Source organism: Rhineura floridana, chromosome 9 (genome assembly GCF_030035675.1).
Source record: "Rhineura floridana isolate rRhiFlo1 chromosome 9, rRhiFlo1.hap2, whole genome shotgun sequence".
Classification (NCBI taxonomy): domain Eukaryota; kingdom Metazoa; phylum Chordata; class Lepidosauria; order Squamata; family Rhineuridae; genus Rhineura; species Rhineura floridana.
This window is the reverse complement of record NC_084488.1, coordinates 92,554,565-92,579,484: the sequence shown is the minus strand read 5'-3', so window position 1 is coordinate 92,579,484 and position 24,920 is coordinate 92,554,565. Positions and strand designations below refer to the sequence as shown.

At 42.2% G+C, this 24,920-nt stretch overlaps 1 long non-coding RNA gene across 1 annotated transcript in view; it reads left to right on the top strand.

Moving 5' to 3' along the window:
- The window catches only part of LOC133364568 (uncharacterized), a 28,051-nt gene extending 15,636 nt beyond the window's left edge, over positions 1 to 12,415 (top strand). Inside the window, exons 3-5 of the long non-coding RNA XR_009757982.1 lie at positions 71 to 174; positions 4,768 to 4,924; positions 12,212 to 12,415. This is a non-coding gene — a long non-coding RNA (uncharacterized LOC133364568). The remainder of the gene's footprint in view (positions 1 to 70; positions 175 to 4,767; positions 4,925 to 12,211) is intronic.
- The last annotated feature ends 12,505 nt before the right edge of the window (positions 12,416 to 24,920 follow it).

Here is a 24,920-nt window from a genome sequence, read left to right as displayed (position 1 = left end):
CTCTTTCCTTTGTAAAAGGGATTAGTAGATTCTTGCACATCCACCATTACTGAGCTTTAACCTCTAACAGGCAGATGCTGTTCCTGAGAGAATAATCACCAAAGCCTAAATGGACTAAGACTCCTACTTTTTCCATCTAAGCTAGAGCCTATGTTTCCTGAACATATGAAGGTCGTGAGTAAATATTCTTTATCTCTTTTTATCTCTTTATCTCTTTTTACCTAAGAAGATTGTGTCTGTTGTTATTTGAGTCTGAGGGAAAGGTGGGCTAGTTGATTCTCAAAATCCACTGTTGTTACTAAATACTTTTCCTAAGAAATAGGACTATATACAGTTCCTATTTCATTTTTAAACCAAACAGGTTCAGGGCTCCAGAGTAAACTGAGAATTAAACCAGATTTCTGGGGATTTTATTTTGAGTATTTTTAGTGTGTTTGTTTCCCCCTTGCTCTGTATCAGACACTAGTTTTTAAAGAGAGTTTTTTGGCTGCTGTTTTTCTAAGTTGTATTAGCAAACCAAAGCTCTTTTCAGACCAACAAGAAAGAATGTATTTGTATGACAATAAAGATCTTGGCAGACTGCCACAGCTAACTGCTGTTAACTTTCAACAATGGAAAAGCAGGATTAAAATTGCCCTGGGGGCAGAAGGAGCTCTTTTCTGTATTGAGAAACCTAGACCAGAAAGGGATGCCCAAAAGATAAGAGATTGGGAAAAGAAAGATGCAATTGCAAAAGCTATTATTTTTTATTCCCTTGAGGATGATAAACTGATCCATACTGAAGAATGTACAACTGCTAAGGAGATGTTAGACAAACTCCAGACAACATTTGGCTTTACAAGTTTTAGATCTCAGACAATATTGATTCAAGAAATGATGAGACTCAGACTTAATACAAAAGGAAACTGTGAAAAACATATAACTTCCTTGATTACTATGTTTGGCAAGTTGAAGTTAACTGGACTTGAGTTTAATGACCAACAGAAGTTGGGTTTCCTTATGGGCACATTGGGAGAGAGATTTGAACCATTTATTTCTCTTTTAAATGACAAACATGAGATTAGGTTTGAACAAGCTATTGCAAAGCTAAGAGAGGAATGCAATGTCCAAAGGGATCCTAAAGAGAGTGGCTCAAATTACCTGGCCAGTGGGAAGGACAAAGGGAAGGGAAAAGCCCCTCCCAGGAACCAATCACAACGCTGTTTTATCTGTGGGAGGCGTGGTCACCTGGCTAAGGACTGTGACTCACCCAAGAGTTCAACAGCCAATGGTAGCTCTCCAAGTTTCAAACGAAGGGAATAAAGAAAGCAACAGCATGCTTTACCTAAGCATAAGCAGGGACCTCAGAGAGAGGAATCCAAAGGAAGCAATTTCCTTTTTGTGCATAAAGGTCTTATGGCAAATGCAAAAACCAAACAATTGGATTTTACATTCTGGATGTACAAATCATTCTTCTTATAATGAAGCCTTGTTTGATGCAATAAACAGAGATGCTAAAGGAAGAATTCAGACAGCCAATGGTCAATATATAAATATTCATGGATCTGGATGTGTTGCTCTAAAATGCAAACTACCTCATGAAACCATAGAAAATGTAGCAGATCATGTTTTATTTGTACCTGAATTGAGTTGCAACATGCTAAGTGTTTCTGTATTAGATAAGAAAAGATTTGCAATACATTTCCAGGATGGAAAAGTGTACAGTAACCAAAGATAATACTTTGTTTGCACAAGCTTTTGAAAATGATGGTGTTTATGAACTAAGTCTTTCAACTGAACAAGCAAATACAGCCATGGTGGACAAGGATGAGACCAGCCTAGGACTTTGGTACAGGCAACTGGGACATCGCAATCCAAAGGTAATCCTGCAACTACAAAAGCAGAACCTTGCAACAGGTATCAAGGTAAACCAAGAGTACCATGATAAAACAAAAAGGTATGTAAACTGCGTTGAGGAAAGGGTGTTAGACCCTCATTTCCACCAAGAACTGAAAAGAGAAGCACCAAGGTGCTAGATCTCATACACAGTGACCTCTGTGGACCATTTAATGTACCCTCACTTGAGAAGAATAGATATGTTCTAATTTTTGTGGATGATTTTTCAAAACACTGTGTGACTTACTTATTAAAGGAGAAGAGTCAAACACATGAGATGCTGAAGAAATACATCTTGATGGTGAGCACGAAGTTTCAGAGCAAACCAAAGACTCTACAAACTGACAATGGCGGTGAGTTTATATCACATCAAACACAACGTTTCCTGGAGGAACAAGGCATTTTGCACAGGAGGACTGTCAGTCATACTGTGAAGCAGAATGGGATTTCTGAAAGGAGACTTAGATCTCTTCTGGAAATGACTAAATGCATGCTTGCTGACACTGATCTACCCAGCAGACTGTGGGGTGATGCGATCATGGCTGCAACGTATATCCAGAACAGATTGCCAACCAAGGGTACCACATACACACCATTCCAATTGTGGCATGGCAGGATTCCAAACCTGGCACATATCAGAGTGTTTGGAAGCATTGCTTTTGCCTACATAGCAAAACAAAAAAGGCAGAAGCTAGATGCTAGAACAGAACAGACTATTTTAATAGGCTATGCTCCTGGTAGCAAAGGCTACAGAGTTATGAAGCTAAAGACAGGTGAAGTCAGCACAAGACATGTTGTCTACTTTGATGAGCAACGCAGAGGTGACAAAAGAAGGACTGTGCTAGGACACCATGTCCAATCTCTCATAGATATGCCAGTACCCACATACAGGACACCAGTGACAACACAGACATCTACACAACCTGAACCAAGCCTTGAGCAGGAAGAAGAGGCAGAGACTGCAGAAAGTGATGATGAGGCTGAGAGCGGTGCTAACGCAGATGAGGATGATGAGAGGACTGGACTGGAAGATGCTACAGAGCCAGGCGAGATCCCAGAACAAGCTTCTAGATGCTCATCGCAAACCAGCAAGGGTGTACCACCTCCACGCCTGTCCTACCTCACAAAATCGAACCAGCGAACCATTGACTTGGGAGAAGATTAAGCAGATGCCAGCATTCGAGGCTACTCAGTGGAGAAAAGCCACTCGGGAGGAGATGGATGCACTGCACAAGAATAAAACGTGGGCCCTAACAGTGCTTCCACCAGGCAAGAAAGCCATAGGGTGCAGATGGGTGTTCAAGGTGAAGCAAGATGCAGGAGAAGAAATTGAACGCTACAAAGCAAGACTAATTGCCAAAGGTTTCCTGCAGAAATACATAGAGGACTATGATGCTGTTTTTGCTCCTGTTGTAAAACACAGCTCGATAAGAAAGCTACTAAGTGTGGCAGCCCCAAACAGATGCATCAGACACCTCGATGTGAAGACTGCTTTTCTGCATGGAGAAATAACAGAGGGATTGTATATGCAACAACCCCTAGGCTTCATGAACCAGAGGCAAGCACATCTTGTATGCAAACTTAAAAAGGGCTTATATGGACTCAAGCAAGCTGCAAGGGCTTGGAATGAGAAACTGGACAAAATGCTCAAGGAGCAAGGCGAGGTAGACCAATGCCTGTACACCAGAAGCAAAGATGGACATTTCACTTATATCCTGATTTATGTTGATGACCTGATCATGGCGATTCAATGAGATCAAGACTACACAGAAGTTGTACATCATTTAAACAAGGAAGTTGAAATTAAGGAATTAGGCACTGCAACATACTACCTAGGCATCCAGATCGAAAGGGAAGCAGATGGCTCCTATCTACCCAACCAAAGGCAAAAGATTGTTGATCTTTTAGAGACTCTAGAACTCAAAGATGCCTATCCTGTAGCAATGCCCATGGCAACAGACTTTCTTAAAGACAATGATGTAGGTGAACCTTTACCAAACAACAACCAGTATAGAACAGCAATAGGAAAGCTTCTGTGCTTAATCACGATTTCTAGACCTGACATAGCAAGCGCAGTAGGGATTTTATGTAGGAAAACTAGCACACCCGGACAAAAGGACTGGATTGCTGTCAAAAGGGTGGCTAGATACTTGAAAGGGACTATGGACTATAAGTTGAGATTGTCAGCTAATAGTGATCCAAAACTTGTGTGTTACACTGACGCTGACTGGGTTGGAGACAATTCACACTCCAAGTCAACTAGTGGCTTCCTGTTAACATATGGAGATGGACCTATCTCCTGGTTTAGTCACAAGCAAGATATAATAGCATTTTCTTCCACAGAATCTGAATATGTGGTTGCTGCAGAAGCATGTAAAGAAGCCATTTGGCTTAACAGATTACTAAAGGACTTTGGAATAAGAGTGCAAAGACCAATTCAGATGACGGAAGACAATCAGATTTGTATTAGACTTTCTCAGACTGAGAGAATCACACCACACACTAAACATATAGGGATAAAGTACCATATCGTGCGTGAGTTGACAGAGAAAGGATTCATCAAGACGAACTACTGTCCAACTACAGAAATGACACCAGACATCTTGACAAAGCCATTGCCAAGAGACTGTTTCCAGAGACTTTGGATCAAGATTATTATTATTATTGGATTATTATTATTATTATTAAGATGGGACTCTTAGGTTCTCACATGCCAGCTTGAGGAGGAGTGTTGGGTTTAGCTTGCATGGGTTTAGCTTGCATGTCACCCCTTTGATAGAGAGATGTTCCCTCTAACTAATATTTGGGGAATATCTCTATGTACCTGTTTACTATGATGTAACTTCCTAAAGGGTGGGGTTAACTGGTGTCTCTTCCTCTTTCCTTTGTAAGAGGGATTAGTAGATTCCTGCATATCCACCATTACTGAGCTTTAACCTCTAGCAGAGGCAGCATGGCAGATTCTGTTCCTGAGAGGATCATCACCAAAAACTAAATGGACTAAGACTCCTACTTTTTCCATCTAAGCTAGAGCCTACGTTTCCTGGTTGTGAGTAAATATTTTTTATCTCTTTTTACCTAAGAAGACTGTGTCTGTTGTTATTTGTGTCTGAGGGAAAGGTGGGCTGGTTGATTCTCAAAATCCGCTGTTGTTACTAAATACTTCTGCTAAGAAATAGGACTATATACAGTTCCTATTTCATTTTTAAACCAAACAGAAATCGTATTTGTTTTATCTTGTCTGGTATACAATACTATCACTTGTGTCAACATTCTTATTTTCAAACTAGATAGGGAGATTGTGAAGAGCAACACATTGTTCCATCTCAACGTATTAAGTCTCTCCATGAAAGTTCTTGTGAAGTTGGAATTGAAGTCCCACTTTCACTTGTTCTTGACCATAGAATAAATTCGTACCATAGACCTACGAAATCATCTCCCATGTCTGTCTCATTCATTCCTGGTACTTGCTTTGTTAATCTTTCAATTAAGGCATAGTGCCATATTTAAAAAATACGGATGACAATCACTGGCTGATGGCATTATGTGGATGCCCTGTGAAAAGTGAATGAATGAAGCATGGCAATTCCACAATATATGCTTAGTGTGGAAGCACCCCTGCTCAATGTATTAAATTCATGAATGAACTGGCCTATTGACAGGAGACAATCTCTGTGATAGCTGGCAGAATGCAAACTGCAAGCTTGGATCTTTGAAATCAAATCAATAGGTTTAGATAACCAAACCACTAAGCCCACCAGCATCACCATTCTAGAAAGCAACTTCTAGAAATGCTGCATTTAGGAAGTTTCCAGATTGTGGTATACTGGGATTGGAGAAGATGTAAAAAGAAACGTTAAAGACTATCTGCCATAACAAAAATTTGTCACTGCCTGAAACAATTTCTGTTAGTCTCCAAGTGCATGATATTTTCACACTGTGTTGGTTCACTGTGTGCTCTATTTTTGTTTCTGGAGTCTATGAAATCTACACACACATACAGTGAGAGAGAGAATGTTGACAGTCCTTCCTAAGGCAAGTCCCCGAGTCCACAAATTGTTTGGGGTTAGATTTTAAGTACCAACTCTCAGGGGTGAATACTGGCTACACAACAGAAATTGCCTGGTGGACAAGACCCCAGAGAAAGACTGTTTGTTTGGTTTTTTAAAAATGCCATGGGCAACAACCATCAGCAGGTGTTGTCCTGTAACTAGTCCCAATGGAATCAGGTAGCAAGAGATAGTATCAGATCTCATTGTTCCTTCAAAATAGCAACATCATGCATAATACCTCCATTTGTGCACAAAGTAGATTAGTTGTTTATAGTATACAGGAAACTTCTTAGAAATACTTCCTCCTGTGTTTCTTTTCCCATTCTCCATTCTGAAGACAAAAATGGTTACTATCATCCCTCCTTCCAGTCTCAATTCCCCCAACCCCAATTTTTGTCTGTCCTTCCTCAGTTCCCTAAACTACTTACCCTTAATTCACCTTTCTATCTGTCGTCACTCTCTGGAACATCTTGTTGCTGGCTTCGATGCTTGTTCACATAAAGCAGAACACTTCTGGAACACCCATTTATCTTTAAAGGATAAACAGTTTATTTCATATCCTTTTAAAGAGATTTGGAGACACATCCATATCTCTAGGAATAAAGATAGCATGAGCAGGGAAGAAATTGTAGGCATATCTGATGGGAAACTGGAAAGGATCTGAATGTCATCACATTTAGCCTCCGACACCGATGAGAGATCAGTCATCATTTCTAAATTTTCCTATAGAAACCAGGCAAACAGTTTGGCTCCAGGGCTCTGAGGTAACTAAAAGCCTCTCTATCCTAAAGCCAGCTTTTACTCTGACCACACTTTAGGAATAGGACAGAAATTCAATTCAGTTGATGTTGAAAGGTGAACTTACTTCGTTCGCACATCCTGGCACAATACACAAAAAGAAATTCTGCCATCCTTCAAAATTCACACGTCTCCGAATTTTGCAATGCAGTTCTCTAGCCAAGTCATGTGTGCAAACATGCATATGCTAGGGTAAAGTTGCATATAAATACATATATTTGTGAAAATAACATACAAAACTGCATTATATTAGGGGAAACTGCATACAAATATATATATATTAGGAGAAATTTGCACTAAATGCTGATGAGGACTTTTTTAAAAATCGCAAACTGATATGTAAATATAGACAACTGAACTTAAGATTAGAAAAATGAGAAACTGAAAGTGACATACAGGCATACCCCGCTTTAACATTCGCAATGGGACCAGAGAGTATACTTTAAGTGAAAATCTACTTTAAGTGAAGCAATTGTCTTCACTTGTACTGCATGGAATCACCACTAGATGGCAGCGGTGTCATGCCAATGAAATGTACGTTATTGCGAAGCGTGTGAACGTTAAGCGGGGTATGGGGACGTATGGAGCATGTACATTATAGTGATGCAACTTTAAGTGAAGCAACTTTAAGCGGGGTATGCCTGTATTTGTCCATCCCTGCCAAGCATTTCTGATTCCTTTCACCTTCAGACCCTTCTTCTTCTTCTGACATCAGTGGTCAAGGATGGTTTGAACTTTCACACCTCTTTAAACATTTAGGACAACGCCAACTATCCTGCTTCTGGGTCTTTTCACCTAGTCAGGTGGTGATGTGAGTTCCTGATGGCAGCTCCATGTTCCATATGTATCCCTATTGTACCCCCTGCCCTTTTCATTTTCCAGAGCAAGTACCATTTAAGTTGCCTGTCCTGCTCTTGTAATGGTGTCCTCATTGACTCCTCACATACTCTTATTGCACATGAAATCATATCCCTTAATACATAAAACAATTGTTTTCTTTGTAAGTGGCCTGAATAGTAGTAGGAAGGGCTGTAGCCCTGTGGTACAGTGTTTGCTTTGCGTGCAGAAGGTTCCATGTTCAATCACTGGTCTCTCTAGGTAGGGCTGGGAATGTTCCCTGTCCGAAACTCTGAAGAGTTGCTGCCAGTCAGTGCAGACAATACTGACCCAGATGGATCAGTGATCTGACTCAGTATAAGGCAGCTTCCTATGTACTTTTTACAAGGTGTGTGTGTATGTGTGTGTGTGTGTGTGTGTGTATATATATATATATATATATATATTGTTGTGCGCCACCCCAATCTCCGAGAGGTGGGAGATCTCCAGGGGTTCCTGCACTTACCCAGGGTTTGGTTTCCTTGGAAAGAAGGTCAGCAGAGACTGTGGTGTCTTTATGGAATATGGTTTCTTTATTTACACACATTCCAACCTCAGCCTATGGAGGGTTTCAAAGCATCAGCAGTCCAACAGATCTTGTAATTTCCATCAGACTTACAGAAGGCATCCTAAAGCCATGGTGCAGAGAGCCAGCCTCTCTGCCTGCCTCACTTCCCAGCCTTTCCCCAGGCCCCACTAAAAACACAAGCCGCTTTTAGGCCTCAGGAAGGGGGGGGCTCTTCTGAAGAGTTTCAATAACAATAGGATTTTCCTGGCTCATTTGCCAGCTAATGGGCACTTGATAGACCCATTATTTATTTATTTATTTATTTGTTTAATTTAATTTATATACCGCCCTAAGCCCGAAGGCTCTCTCCATTAACTCACCTGGCCACTCTATTAGATTAACAAAGGGGATTCATCTGGCCAGCAGAGCAGGTTTCTCACCTCCAGGTGCAGGGTTCCAAATCAGAGGCTGCAAGGGGACTCACAGAAATAATCTATCAGCCCCCAAACCCGTAACAATACTTACTTATTTATTTATTATTTGATTTATATCCCGCCCTTCCTCCCAGCAGGAGCCCATGGTGGCAAACAAAAGCACTAAAAACACTTTAAAAGATAATAAAAACAGACTTTAAATACCTTAAAACAAAACATCTTTAAAAACATTTTTTTAAAAAGCTTTGAAGACATATTAAAAAAGAAAAAAAGGTTTAAAAAACATATTAAAAAGCAATTCCAGTACAGATGCAGACTGGGATAAGATCTCAAGAGGCTTGTTGAAAGAAGAAGGTCTTCAATAGGCACCAAAAAGATAACAGAGATGGCGCCTGTCTAATATGTAAGGGTAGGAAATTCCACAGGGTAGTTGCGGCCACCCTAATATGAAGGCTTTTTTACTTTACTGATCAGTTTTGAATCAAATATCTATCTTAAATTAGATTTCAATCCTCCGCTCTAATAGGATGGAAGGCTTCATGTTAATAGAGAGCTTTTGTTCTCTAGAAATTTATAATGTGGAATCGCATTTCAAAATGCTAGGATAAAATGAAGGAAAAATGAAATTGCCAATAATTTGTAAGAAGAGGGCTAAGAAGAATTAAAGAAGCTAGTAAAAGCTTAAGAACAAAGCAAGCTTTGAATCTTGAGGCCTAACATTCTTTCTGGCACAAGCACTCATATGCAGATGCCCAAGCATTTGCCTTCTGTTCCCTTTAATGCCTCGACCTGCTGTTACCATAAAGAGAGCTCACCTAACTATTGCCATTGACACATCCTCACTTCATGAACTGTTCTTCCCTAGTGAATTTAGCCATGGGTAGAGCTGGTCATGTACCCTGGGCTATTGTTGATCTGAGACATTTGTAACATGTATATAACCTATATGGCAGGGATGTGAAACCCTTTTCAGCCCAAGGGCTGCAGTCCCTTCTAGGTAACCTTCTAGAGGCCATATGCTGTAGTGGGCAGAACCAGAAGCAAAAGTGGGTGGAGCAAGGCATATTAATTTACTCACATACCCCTCTCTATTCTACATTCAGGTAGCAAGAAACATTACCAGAGTGCAAGAATACATTCAAGCCAGGCAAAAAAGCAAGGCAGGTAAGAGTGCTGAGGACCAGAAAGAGAGGCTGAGGGCCACATTTGGTACCTGAGCTTGAGGTCCCCATCTCTGCTATATGGTAGCATCAGGCTTCAAAAGAACTATGCAGTCCTATAAGTGCACTTGGGGCGTCCCCATTGACTGTGGAAATTGTGCACTTACAGAGTTCCATTTTCATGACTGGCAATGAAATCCCCATGCTTTCATGGTAATCTACAGCTCAGCCTGGAATTAAGTCACATACCATGACAATATGGTCTGAAGCCACTAAGGATGTGCTAGAATTCTACCCAATGCAGGTTTGGCACTTAACTGTCTGTTAATTTGCTTATTCCCTATTGTTTTGTAGATGGATTTTTAAGTAGCATTTTTCTGTGCCTCTAAAATATTGATATTAAGACGATTATTTTATTGATATTTCCTTTATCTACATTTCCTTTCCAAATATCAATATTAACAGGGCCGGCCTCAGACATGCCGGGGCCCTTGGGCACAAGCCTGCCCCAGGCCCCGGTGCTCCCCTTCAGCAATTTGCGGCAGGATGACTGCTGCGGATCGCACTTTGAGAACTTCAGAGCCCCCGCCATTCCCTTGCTTCAACCTACCTTTCTCAGCTGTTGTGCAGTTGCGTGTGCAGCATGACCCTTAACCAAGATGGTAGCCAAGGTTTCCCTAAGGGGCTGAAGCCTCTATCGCCATCTTGGCTCATAGCTGGGATACACGCACGTAGCATGCATGCGTGCCATCAGCCAAGAAGGACTGGGAAGGAGCAAAATGGCTGTGAGCTCCTCTCTGGGAGTCCACACAGTATCACCAAGCCAGGGTTTTGCTTAGCATGTTATGAAAACTAGACCATTAATTCCATTTAGCCCCGAACTGTCTACTCTGATTGGCAATAGTTCTCCAGTCTTTCACTTCACCAGTCTACTACCCGATGGCAGGGATTGAACCTAGAACCTTTTGCTTGCAAAGTATGTGCTTTTCCCCAAGATACAATCTTTCAATCAACTGCGGTTTGGTTCCTCCCTTCCCATACTGTTGATCTGCAGCTGTTCCACCTGGCTGCAGCATCGCTGCCTCCTTTCTAAAAACTTCCTCCTGCAGTGACTACATTTTAAGGATGAGCAAATCCATCAATTTCAGTTTCTTTCAGTTTCCTATTTTTCCAATCCCAAATTAAAGTCACATCAGTTTGTGCTTTTTTTTAAAAAAACAAGTCCTCATAACAATTTAGCATTTTCATGCAAATTTGTCCCAATACACAAATGTTTGTATGCAATTTTGCCTAATAAACACATTTTTGCAATGCAATTTTCCTTAAAATGATGCATCTTCATATGTTGTGTACATAAAAATAAATGTATTAGTGGAAACATTACCTCAGCAGGTGCATTTTGCTATCCGCTACTTGGCCAGAGAACTGCATTGCAACATTCAGAGAAGTGCACATTTTGAATAATGGATGTGCTTTGATGTTTGTATTTTGTCAGGAAGTGTGAATCAGGTAGGCTCACCTTTAAATGTGAGCTGAATCAAATTTCTCCCCTATCTCTGCCACCTGGTCATTATGTAACAGCATGACATTTGCTTCTTTTCCTCTTATTTCCCTATTCCTTTTGCATCATGTCTCTTAGATTGTAAGTATTTGTTATAAAATAGAAACCTCTAGTGTTTTTGTGGAAACATGGTGCTTAGGGCAGTAAGGGTGAAGAGAAGGGCACCTTAGTTTTTATGATGGCCCTTTGGCTATTGTCTTTGGGAGGCTGCAGGGAAGTCATAATTTGACTATTTGTAGGGAGTCAGGCGGTAGGGATTGCAGATCTCATTAAGGGCACCCCTACCAGTATCATATTCCCACTAGGAATACAGAGGCTTGCAGTATCAGTCCCCTCCCTCGTAGGAATAGTCATACCAACAGGGAGCTGGCACACTCACCTCCATCACCTTCTATACCAGGTAAGTTTTCTGGGTCCTTGGGGGAGGGGACGCAGAGAGAGAGTGAGTGTACTGGCAGATGTGGCAGCAAGTGCTCTAAGTGTAAGATAAGCAGATCCTATTAACAGCCTCTCACAACATCCCAAATCCCTTTCAGAATCTCCAGTCTATGAATTCTGTTTGTGGATATGCTTGAGTTTAAGGTTGCTTCCACAGTAAAGCCCTTTAGGGCTGCTGAGGCATTGCTTTTCCACAATCACCTGGAAGAGTACTTAAAATGGAGATTCAATGCAACACTTAAGATAGTGTTAATTTATACCTCCTTCGCTTTCATGATCCTTCTGTAATCTTTACTCTGAAATACTGTTGACCAAAGGTACCTTGCAATATTAATTAAAAGCTTCTTCCTTGTAGGTACTGCCCCATTTATTGTTGCCTGTCCAAGGAGGCTAGGAGATTAGTGATATACTGGGGGGGGCTTAATTGCTAACTAGTCAGTTTCTGTTCCCCATCAGTATGGGTGGACTTTCATTAATTGTTTCTTTTTATTATTATTATTATTTTATAGACCTCACTCATGGCAGCCCTTAACAGGGTCCCCAAGTGAAGAAACTAACAGCTGTGCTTACACACTGAGGAAGAATGCTGTCAATAGTTAACATTTCTTCATTCCCTCCAGAGAAAAAACAGTCACGACATCTTGAGGATCCCTTTCATTATACACTTTTGCTTTTTTCCACTTAAAAGCAAGGAAAACATCTTTTAAGCATGGCAACCAATTCTTTCAGTTCTTCAAGAATTGGTAATACCCACATACTGGGGGTCCAAATTTCAGCCCACTGATATTTTCTTTAAATGGAAACACTAATTATATTTCAAAGAAAACTGAAACATGCGTCTTTCATTTTTGTACCATCCTCAAAGTCTTTTTACCCCCGAAGAAATAACTAGCAAATGATAATAAATATAATTATCCAGACAGCCATACATGAGATCTACAGCATAAAAAACAAAACAGGCCAGCACTCAGGCCCCAAATGTTATCTATCTATACGTAAAATATTTTTGTAAGTTGTCACACAGCATGACAACAGCATTCTATGGAAGTGGGGGGAGGCACAGCAGGCGTAAGGCAAGTATGGTGAGGGGGTGAGGCAAACGAGGACAGAGGACAGGCAGGTATGCAAGGCTGGCATGAGCCGAGTGAGCAAGCAAGGTGAGAGAGCGAGGCAGCCCAGGTGAGCCATGGAGAAACAGTCAGGACAGCCCAGGGTAGATCCTAATCAATTGTCCTTCTCTGCTGTTCCTGCTTCACCATCTCACCGACAGCCACAGCAGCAGAAGGCTAGGAGGAGGAAAATGGCAGGAGAGCAGGGCAGTTGCTGAAGTGCTGCCCCAGTCATCCCTACTGTTCCTGTGTAGCTTGCCTCAGCCAGCTGCCTTCCTCCTTCTCACAGGAGAAGGTCTCAAGGAGAGGAGAAGAGGAAGCTTAGTGACCTGTTTGGGAGAATGTGTGTGTGTGTATGTTTTGGAGTCCAGGGGCTTGGGAGTCCCGGGGGGGGGGTTGCAAGTCCATGTGTGTGTGTGTTTGGTAGTCTGGGGGGGTTGGCATGCAAAGCACACAGGGACAAAGTCCCTAGTATTAAAATATCAACAGTAACAAATAGAACTGCAATGTTTGATTGAATAATCAGCTAGATTAATCATTAAAATATCTGCTGATTGATTAAAAGTGTGCCCCTGATTAACTGTATTGCAGATTTTTTAAAAAAAGTTAATTATGCAGTGAATTATCTTTAGAATCTTGGGTGTTCCTCCTCCTTACTCACACAGGAGGGAATGGCTCCTCTGAGATGGTTTGTGCTGATTGCTAATGATGGATGCGTAATCTAAAAACAAGGACAGAATGCTTTATTTTCTTTGGAAATACTTTTTTATTCCTATAAAACCTATGAAAATCAGTTTGGGGATCCATTAAAACTCATGATTCATTGACTAGAGAAATCTAGAGAAAGCTCTGATAATAATTTAAGAAGAGCTTAAGTTATTAACATGCAAGGAAAAACAAACTGCCCAAATTCCAGTGGAATGCAATGCATAGCTATTGTGTAGACTCAGGAAGAGGAATCTGTGGCCCTCTAGAATAGATACTGTTGGACTCCAACTCCCTTCAGCCTCAGCCAGCATAGCCAATGATCAGAGATTATGGGAGTCCAACAACATATGCAAAGCTACAGGTTCCCAAAATCCTGTGTAGACTAGGAACCAAACTACACAGTATAATTATTTTTTAAAAAACTTTTATTATATATGTCATGACATACTACAAAAAACACAGCTAATCCAAAATATGTGATCACGTTTAAAATATATTGTTACAGGTTTGGGGGTTGAGATTTCTGTGGGTCTCCTTCCAGCCTCTGATTTGGAACCCTGCACCTGGAGGTGGGCTCTGCAGTGGAGAAATCTGTGCAGCTGGTCAGATGAGTCTCTTTTGTTAGTCTAACAGAGTGGCCAGGTAAGTTAATGGGTCTATCAAGTGCCCATTAACTGGGCCAGGGAGATCCCATTGTTACTGAAACTCTTCAGGAGAGCCCCCCTCCTCTGCTCCTGGGGAAAAGAGAGGTTTGTGTTTTTGAGTTGAGTCGGAAGAACGGCTGGGAGCTGGAGACACACAAAGGGGCTGGCTCCCTGCACCATGGCTTTAGGGTGCCTCCTGTAAGCTTGATGGAAAAGAAAGATCTATTGGACTGCTGATGCTTTGAACCCGTCCATCTTAAGCTCAGATTGGAATGTGTGTAAGTAAATAAACCATATTTCATAAAGACACCACAGTCTCTGCTGACCTTCTTTCCAAGGAAACCAAACCCTGAGTAAGTGCAAGGACCCCTGGAAATCTCTCACCACTCGGAGATTGGAGTGGCGTGCAACAATATATTTGAGGTTTTCTGAACACAGGATCAGGGATGTCAAGAGGAGGAAGGTAATTATTTCCTCCTGCACTAGGGTCCTGACAAAACCCATTCCCCAAAGGCTGCCCTTGGAAAGAAAACTGCTATCTGCAACAACTTCCTGGGGACAATTTTCATCAGAACCATGATGCAAGTGAAAGAAATTGGTGTTTTTTTAGTTAAAAAACCTTCCCCATGCACCACAGTCCAAACCTGATCAGATCCCTGCAAGCATAGTCACTTATTAAAAAAATAAACACATACATCAAACACATACATCAAACACATTTAACACAGCATGTCATTTGGCCCTGTTAGATAAGTCACATCCTGTATTATAATTTAAAGATTTCTAACACCAACAATATTTTAACCAAATTTAAAGCGTTTACACACTTAAATACAGGCATCATAATATTTATTTATTTATTTAGTATTTGGTTTATATCCCACCCTTCCTCCCAGCAGGAGCCCAGGAATAATAGAAATTCCAAATGGATAAAAAGATGATTATTCCAGACATGCATCCAGACATGCATCCAGACATGGGTTGACTCCACCCACCACCCAGGCCAGGCAGGATTATATAGTGGAGCTTTGTAGGCCTAAACAGACAGAGAAGGCTCCAGCCTTCCTTTTCTGCCTTGACCTGGTTCAGAGCAGTTATTTGTTTCTCAACATTTTAGTTAGCTTTCTGGAGCTCCCTTTCTTTTTTAAATCCCTCACCAAAATATCCCAAACCTTTCTTCTACCTGCTTACCTTAACCAGTAGCCTCTTGAGTATCCTTCTCGCTTTTCCATTCCTTGTTTTTCTTCCAAAGAAAGGTAAATCCATCGGATTGGTCAGGTGCTGGACTGAGCAGGCTGCTCCAGGTACCATTGCACCAGCCATCTTGATAACTGCTGCTGGTTTCCCCTGGTGGTTTTCAAAGGCGTTTTATTCCCAGAGCTCCTGTTTTCCAATGGGACCAACTGCAACAACATTACACCCACTCTTCTTGATCAATCGCAGATGCCACATTCCTGGTCAACAAAAAGCCTCCAACTGTGGACTGCTGCCATCACAGTGATTTGGCTGCCTCTAAGGATTAGGATGAGATCTAGACCAATGCAATGCAAGACCATGGCTCCAGTGGGGCCTTGTTGGTGGGGGAAGGCCCAGCCACTAGCTTTTCCCACTAACCTATGAGACAACCCATGTCTTGATGCTTCCCTCACAATGGACCATAATGGACATTCACAGTAAGTGACCAATGTTCCATTGCAGGTGTCTCAGTGGTTGTGGAAGGACAGACTGATAAGCATGCTTTGCTGCTATTTATCGAAACCCTGTAGAATATGTTCCTCCTTTCCAAAGTCCCGTACAGCCTCTCATTTATGTTTTCAGGTAGCAGCTGAAGTGCTGGTTGTGCTAGTTTCAGCCTTCCCCCATTAATTCTTAATCCTTTGCTTTTGTGACAGTTAAACATGATATTTGGTCCTTTTCCTTAGTGTTAATGTGTTGGTTGCTAGACATGCAAACAGGTGTGAAATGCAGGGGGAGGGGGAATTGGTCTTTATATCAGAAATCTTCTGATGCTTTGAAAGCAGAGCTAATCTTTCCATGCACTTCTGGGGGAAGAAATATTTGTGTGGGGCTCTCTCCCACCTGAAAGTTTGAGGTGTCCCAAACATAGTCTGTTACTTACTTTTCCTATCCAGCTTCCTGGTGGTACCTCTCCCTCTCATACTGGCAAAGTGGTTTACAAGTAGAATGTGGGCAAACCATCAGAGTTGTATATGATAATGTCCCACATGACCATCTTCAGCACTATTGTTCTTACCACCATACTCAAATCTGTGGGTTACCACAATAGCTTACTCACAAGGACCACTCCCTGAAGCAATTACATAGTACTTGAAGGTATGTGTCTGTTTTTTTCTGTGGTAGAACCAGCAGGAACAATGTTGTTGAAGCAAAGCATGAGGATTTAGGGTGCAGCAACGGTGTTTTGTTTGAGCCAATTATGATATTTGAGGGTTGAAATTTTCTTTATTTCCACTGTACGTGTTCTCTTTCTTCTGATGAGGCACTTTTGGTTGTTCTCTGTGTCCCTGAGGTTCAGTCACCCTTTACCAGGGACTGAGCCTGACAGACCCTGCCCTGTGGAACTCCTTACCAATAGAAGTTCAGCAGGAGCCATCCCTGCTTCCCCCCCCCTAGCTTTTTAAAAACAGTATTGTTCAAACAGACCTTTGGAACATGACATTCGCCAAATAGTTTTTACTGATATGTTATTGATGGCTTTGCTGTTGCTGCAGTATTGTATTTTTTATGTTGTAAACTGCCTTGCTACACTTTCTATGAAAGTGCAGTTTACAAATATTTCAACAAATAGAATTCTTAGTTTTATTTGTTAGTTGCTTTATACAAAAAAAATCTCAAGGCAACGTAACAAGATAAAATACAAACAAGTGAAACCAATTGAAAACCATTACAATAAAACAACATACACTAAAACAACATACAATAAAAAATTCCTTTCTCTTTCAGTAGTTTTCTTTGGGGGGGGATGAAGATAATGCTTTCTAAAAAAATGAAAATAATTATGCACCATTTTTAAAATTATTTGTATCCTGCTTGTTGATGGGAGTCCCCACAGCAGCAAATGATGTACAGAAAATACAACAGGCGCATATGTGTGATGGTGTCTTGCCAGTCATCCTCCCATTCCTGGTTCTTCTTCTCATGGAAACTTGTCTGACATGGCCATTAGGGCAAAGGGAATGGTCCAGCTGATGCAGAAGCAGGCAGTGGGCTTTATTCAACGTAGCGCTAAGCAGATTGCTCTATTAGGGCAAGGATTTTTCCTTGTGCGATGGAACTTTCTCCCCTCACCTCCCCCATGCATCCCCTAGATCTGTTCTGAGGGTCCCTCCAACCCTCCGGAGATTTGGGGACTGCACAGAGGCACACACAGGCAGAAGAGAGGGTGACAATCCTGTTGCACTATTGCTAATCCTTCTGCTAGCTGAAGAATTTGGTTGAATACTGCCAGTATCTTCACTTCTCTTCCTCTTGGTTCTCTCATACAAGACAGTTGGTCTTTCATTTCACTCACCAGCCTGCCCTGGGCCTGCAGTGCCTGCATGCACGTCCTGCCTGCATGCACGTCCTGCCTACCTCTCCCATCACCTCATGTGAATACCAGGTGTGCTGCGCTCGCTTGTGTGCCATCAACCAAGATGGTGGCAAGGGCTTACCTAAGCAGCTGATGCCCCCCCACACCATTTTAGTTGAGGTAGGTGGGGTATGCATGTAGGCTTACTGAAGCCCACATGGTCTGTATGGGGTGGAGGGTGCCTGGAAGCTCCCTCTCTGTGATCTGTTGCAGGATCGGGAATCAATTCTGCTGCAGATCGTGGAAAGGGAGTGCAATCCTCTCACCTTAAGGAGGGGCCCTTCAGGGGCCTCTCTGGGTCACATGAGCCCTCACCCAGGGCCCAACCTGGCTGCCCTCTGGCACCAGCCTTATACTCACCCATCCTCACTTATTCCTCTCCTCTCTTTGTTTTCTCCACCACTGCTGAAATTGAGATTTAAAGCTCCACTCCTGCTTTGAGCTGTGGGTGTATCATGAAGGGCTCAAAGGACACACCAATCAAAAAGCTAGCCAAGAACATTGTTATCTCTCTCCAGCAAGAACAGAATAGCGACTCCACCCAGACACAGCTAAGTTCAGTGCCTCCTAGTGACTAAACCATACAGTGACATTTAGGATGACTACAACTATGTCCCCATTCCAGTTTTGTCCATTGGTGTCACTGACTCACTTTGGGCATCTTCTGCCACTGAGAAGCAAGCCTCTGAAGCAGAGCCAGCATGGCTTCTGCAAGGGAAAGTCCTGTCTCAGTAACCTACTAGAATTCTCTGAGAGTGTCAACAAGCATATAGATAGAGGTGATCCAGTGGACATAGTGTACTTAGACTTTCAAAAAGTGTTTGACAAGGTACCTCACCAAAGACTTCTGAGGAAGCTTAGCAGTCATGGAATAAGAGGAGAGGTCCTCTTGTGGATAAGGAATTGGTTAAGAAGCAGAAAGCAGAGAGTAGGAATAAACGGACAGTTCTCCCAATGGAGGGCTGTAGAAAGTGGAGTCCCTCAAGGATCGGTATTGGGACCTGTACTTTTCAACTTGTTCATTAATGATCTAGAATTAGGAGTGAGCAGTGAAGTGGCCAAGTTTGCTGACAACACTAAATTGTTCAGGGTTGTTAAAACAAAAAGGGATTGCGAAGAGCTCCAAAAAGACCTCTCCAAACTGAGTGAATGGGCGGAAAAATGGCAAATGCAATTCAATATAAACAAGTGTAAAATTATGCATATTGGAGCAAAAAATCTGAATTTCACATATACGCTCATGGGGTCTGAACTGGCGGTGACCGACCAGGAGAGAGACCTCGGGGTTGTAGTGGACAGCACGATAAAAATGTCGACCCAGTGTGCGGCAGCTGTGAAAAAGGCAAATTCCATGCTAGCGATAATTAGGAAAGGTATTGAAAATAAAACAGCCGATAGCATAATGCCGTTGTATAAATCTATGGTGCGGCCACATTTGGAATACTGTGTACAGTTCTGGTCGCCTCATCTCAGAAAGGATATTATAGAGTTGGAAAAGGTTCAGAAGAGGGCAACCAGAATGATCAAGGGGATGGAGCGACTCCCTTACAAGGAAAGGTTGCAGCATTTGGGGCTTTTTAGTTTAGAGAAAAGGCTGGTCAGAGGAGACATGATAGAAATGTATAAAATTATGCATGGCATTGAGAAAGTGGATAGAGAAAAGTTCTTCTCCCTCTCTCATAATACTAGAACTCGTGGACATTCAAAGAAGCTGAATGTTGGAAGATTCAGGACAGACAAAAGGAAGTACTTCTTTACTCAGCGCATAGTTAAACTATGGAATTTGCTCCCACAAGATGCAGTAATGGCCACCAGCTTGGATGGCTTTAAAAGAAGATTAGACAAATTCATGGAGGACAGGGCTATCAATGGCTACTAGCCGTGATGGCTGTGCTCTGCCACCCTAGTCAGAGGCAGCATGCTTCTGAAAACCAGTTGCCGGAAGCCTCAGGAGGGGAGAATGTTCTTGCACACAGGTCCTGCTTGCGGGCTTCCCCCGGGCATCTGGTTGGCCACTGTGAGAATGGGATGCTGGACTAGATGGGCCACTGGCCTGATTCAGCAGGCTCTTCTTATGTTCGTTCCCAGTTTTGTAGAAACTTCTTAGCAGTTAGCACACTAGGTGTCCTGTTCTCACCAGGCTGCTCAGGAGACAAGAGACTTCCCAATACTAATATAGTTGAGGGCAACACCAAGGCTGGATCCAGGGGCAGTTCCAAGTCAGAATCCACAACAACAAAGGGACCAGCAAACTCAGAGTAGGCTAAGGTCCAGCATCAAGCAGTCCATGGGCAACAAAGGTCAAGGGCAACACAAGAGGCAGGTCAGGAGTAGTCCAAGGTCAGGTCTGGCATCAACAGGAACTCAGCAGCCAGGTCAGGTACAGAGCTGGTGTATTCACATTGTTCCAGCAGCTCTTCCAGCCTAGCACTGGGGGTTTTATGCTGGAGCTGTTGGAACCACATCCCTGTCATGGCCCCGTCAGAGGACTCCTCAGATGAGGACGACTCGGGAGTAACAGCAGCAGACCCAGGAGCAGCAGACTCAGAAGGAGACATGGAGGAGCCTCCTGAGAATCCAGCTCCTTCTCCCCCTCAGCTGCAGAGCACCCCAGATACAGCAGAGGCCCTGCAGCCAGACACAGACAGTGCACAGGATACTCCCCCCTCACCTGTAGAACGTAGACAGCAGAAGGTCAGGCAGAAGAGGGGCAGGCCTGTCTCCTTAAGGCCCAAACGCTGAGGGCTCACACCTGCTGTCAACCCTGCTCTTTATAAGGCACACCTTGGCTGCAGCTTGTTGCTGACTGCAACGTCAGGCGTGGCTTGTGTGTTCCTAGTTTCCTTGCAACCTCTTTTGGACTGACCCCTTGGCACTTGATCCCGGACCTCTACTGACCTCGCTTCTGGACTCCTGACTTGGCAAGTACGCTTTGGACAAGCCTGGCCCTTATCAGCTCCCCTCCTCCTAGACCTGGCAGATTTATGGCCAGACTGCCGGCTAAGGACTTTGCTTCCCTGCCAACCACCCAGGAATTCCAGCCTCCACCGGCACTGCTCACGCAGTGTAGAGCTGACAATCCCATACCTCAGCAAACTCCTATTAATCACCTACAGCCAGTCCTTTACTCTTGAGGAGTCTGGCTGGCAATCAAACATTCATCTGGATGGGTTGGGTCACCAGCTGGTGTTTGAGGTGATGCATCTGCCCTGGGCTCAGGACCCATTGAGCCTCGATATCAGAGGTCAAACTTGACCTGGCCCTTCCTCAGCCTCACAGGACCCTGGCTCTTCACCCTGAAAGGGCCTGAGTCAGGGCTGGATCCAAGACCGGAGCCTTCTGGTCTTCCCTTGATGAGGATTCTCCTGGCTGGGTCGTGGCACCAGGTCACATTCCTAGCATAGTGAGGCCCAAGCCCAGAGGTCAGGTCAGGTTCATGCCTCCTTCCAGATCATATCCTAAATCAGATAAGTTCCACTGAAGCTCTTTCCAAAATCTACAAGGATCATTTATTATTGTTGTTGTTATTGTTATTATAGCTTCTCAAATCCACTGACATAATCTGTTTACTTCTTTCTTTCTTATTTCTTTTGGATTTCTGCAGTATAAGCCCACTGGCATTTCACATCTAAATACTGCAGGCTTTTTTGTTTTCATTTTTTTCATGTTCTATTTAAATAATTTGCACAGTTAGAGCCACCACCACCTTTACTGGCAGAAATGACAACCCAAGAAGGGAGAGATTTAGCAATCCACAGTTTACAACAGAATAACAGTTAGCAATAACTGTATATCAGGATAGACTGATACACTGGAAAGAAGAATCTCATTAAAATAAATGGACAGTTAAGTTATTATTTCTGAGACTGAAACACATTAAATTATTTTTAAAGGATAGTAAAAGAAAATAGGGACTTCCGGGAAGGGTGACTTAGCCTGTGCCTGCTTTTGAGACGGGCTCCTGCCTCAAAAGAAGCTTATTCAGATATATCAGTCAGTTTTTTCTTTTTTTTTTGACTGATTAAACTTCTCCCGGGTAGGGAGAAACGAAGAGATTAACCTCAAAGCCTATTTTTGTTGGGACGACCAGATCTCATTAATTTATGGGACGAGGTCCAGCCGACGAAGGTGGGACGGATTTTCAACAGCAAGCTCTATCTGTTAAAGCGAACGTTCATCTTATCTTCTAAGAGAGAACGCACTAACAGGCAAGCACCCTTCTTTCTATATTTTTCTTTTACTTGACTTAAATTGTTGCTGTTTAAAAGAGATTTGCCAGATTGATCGGTTTTTGACATCTCACTGGGGAGCCGTAACTTCTCTCTGCTACGCACTAATTAATAGCTTATCTCTGTTTTTGTTGCAAAAAGCTGTCCTGGATTTGCATTCTAAAGATACACACAGAAGAGGGATTTCTATTCCAGATTTTTATTTTGAAAAATATTATACTGTTTTGAGACTACTCTCTTTTTGGTCTATTTTATTTTGACGAATCTGTTTCTTGACGATTGCCATTAATTGCTTCGATCCTGGGAACTGCATTTTGTTTACTTAACTATTGGAGAGATAAGGCTGTCTGCTCTGTTTATACTGTGATGTCACCAAGTTTGGAGTATTAACCCAATTGTTGCTGAAATAAGAAGTGGTTTTCCTATATTTTTCTTTTAAAATGGCAATTAAGAAAGTGGCTGAGAAGCTGGAAATAACTATGTTTCAGAGAATAATGAATGAGATTGAGATAACGAAAATTGAATTGAGTAAAATGAAGCAGGAGATTAAAGATATAAGGGTCCCTGTGAGAGAGGTGACCCTGGAAGGGGTCCCTGTGAGAGAGGAGACCCCGGAGATTGGAATAGGGGTCCCTGTGAGAGAGGAGACCCTGGAGACTGGAATAGGGGTCCCTGTGAGAGAGGAGATCCCGGAGATTGGAACAAACGTGGAACAGGAACAAGATTTGGAGTCTATGGACTTTAGAAATAAAATCTATTGTTTGGAACTCAATGTTATCTCTGAAGAAATTAATGAAGATTCTAGAGATAAAGTTATCAATGGCATGGATTATCTTCTGGACTGGAATGATGTGATGGAGCCCAATATAGAGAAAATCTATGGAATTAACTGCAGCCATGTGACAATGGAAAAACTTTTAAGAGATGACCCAGTGTATTTTGAAAAAAAGAACAGAGATATGATTTTACAGCAGTATTTCAGCAACTTATTCAGAATGGATGGCAAGAAAATATTTGGGATAGAGGTAATTCCCATCAGACTCTTATTATATGACTATGGCTTTGACAGCAAGATTATTATGGAATACTGATAATGGAAGATTGGATATTGAAATTACTGGACTTAACAAGACTACTGAAGATGGAAGATGGAAAATGGAACTAATAGAGATAATAGAACAATGGCTACTGAAATTACTGAACCTAACAGATTCTGATGTGATGGATTAATTGAAATGTTTATTTTGACTATGGTTATGACAATAAGATTATCATAATTAGTAATGAGATGGATTAATCGATATGCTTATCTGGAAAAAAAAATTGATAGATATATTTCTTAAAGAATTGAAACCTCTCTTTGACTTTTTGTGGAAAGAATAAAGTAATGTTTATGAGATTTGATGATTAAGTAAGATAACTACTGGAGGAAAGTGATTTTATAATATGACTTAAGAGACAGGATTGCTATATATTATAGACTTATAACTGATTTGATCTTTGACAAATGGGAAGTCAATATTTTATTCTTTATTTTTTATTTTTTATTTTTTTTTTTCTTTTCTTTTTTTTCTTTTTGTTTAACTATTTTTGATTTTGTTTTTTGTCTTTGAATGTTTTATGATTTTGTCTTGTATGTTTTATGAAAATCTGAATAAAAATTATTGAAAAAAAAAAAAAAGAAAATAGGAACAAAATTTATTGGTCTTTTCCATGCCAATGGGTTTGAAATTTGTGTAAGTAGATAAATATTTGGATTTGGTTACAGATGGCAATGTTTCAAACAAACAGCCTCATAGGAAGGAACCGGGGCTGTCTCAGATTTGAGGGGATCTAAGTGTGTCCTCTGGTGGTCCCCTTTCACCAGTGTTGGCTGGTGGCTCCATGTCAATGGGGCAGTGTGATATGCTCTGGGTTTTAGCCAGAATTTTCAAGGAGTTGTCCAAGTTTCTAGTCAGCTCCTTGAAAGTTCGGACTAAAACCTGGAGTGGATTCCACTGCCTCATGGCCATGTAGCCACTAGCTGCCAATAACTCACACGCTGATAGGTCCTAAGGCAGATGTGGGGAACCTCAGGCCTAGGAGCGAAATGCAGCCCTCAAGTCCTCGCTGTCTGGCACTCAAAACCATCCCTGGCCACACCCCATACTGTGTGTAGGAACTAGCCTACTATTATACAAAGATTCAATTTGTTGGTCAACCCACTTTTGCATCAGGCTGTGCACCAGAGGGGAATGTGGCTCTAGGGCTGAAAAGAGTTCCCCACCCCTGCCCCCAAAGGGCTTAGCTGATAGCAGCTAGCTAGCAGCATCAGTGGTGAACAGCAATGGCGCTGGGATAAGCACCAGGCGCCTGTGTCTGATCTGCTATAATAATTTCCCATAATGCCCTAGAGCAGCACTACATTGGGAGAATTGTGGGAAATGTAAATGGTGGTTCTAAGCAGGTGTGTTTTCACAACGGGACACCTTGGGACTTCGTCATGTTACTTTTTTTGCAGGTAGCCCCTTCCAAGAATCCCTCTTTCTCTATAGCCAATCAAGTTGCATAGTTCCCAAGCGCTCACACATTTCTTGTTGTGGGGAAGAGACAGTCATGAGGTCCTCAGAGATAGAAGTTTATAGAGAGAGGAGGGTGGACAGCCAAGCTCGGGTACTTACTTTCTTATGATCACTGCAAGCCCAGGCTGCCAGCCAGCAGCAAGCTTTGGGGGATTGATTGGGGCTTGCTTTTAAAAAAAGTTGTGAAGGGAAGTATGGAGCAGTGGATGGGTCCCTACATGCTGAAGATGGTGTTGTCTGCCAGCGAGTGCTTCCTTTCTTTGCTCCAGAGAGGTTTCTGAAGGGGGGGGTTGTTCAAGTAGACCATACGATTGATGTTTTTTGGGGGAGGGAAAGCTTCACCCTAAAGTGGTAACTAGAAACCTCGGATTAGTA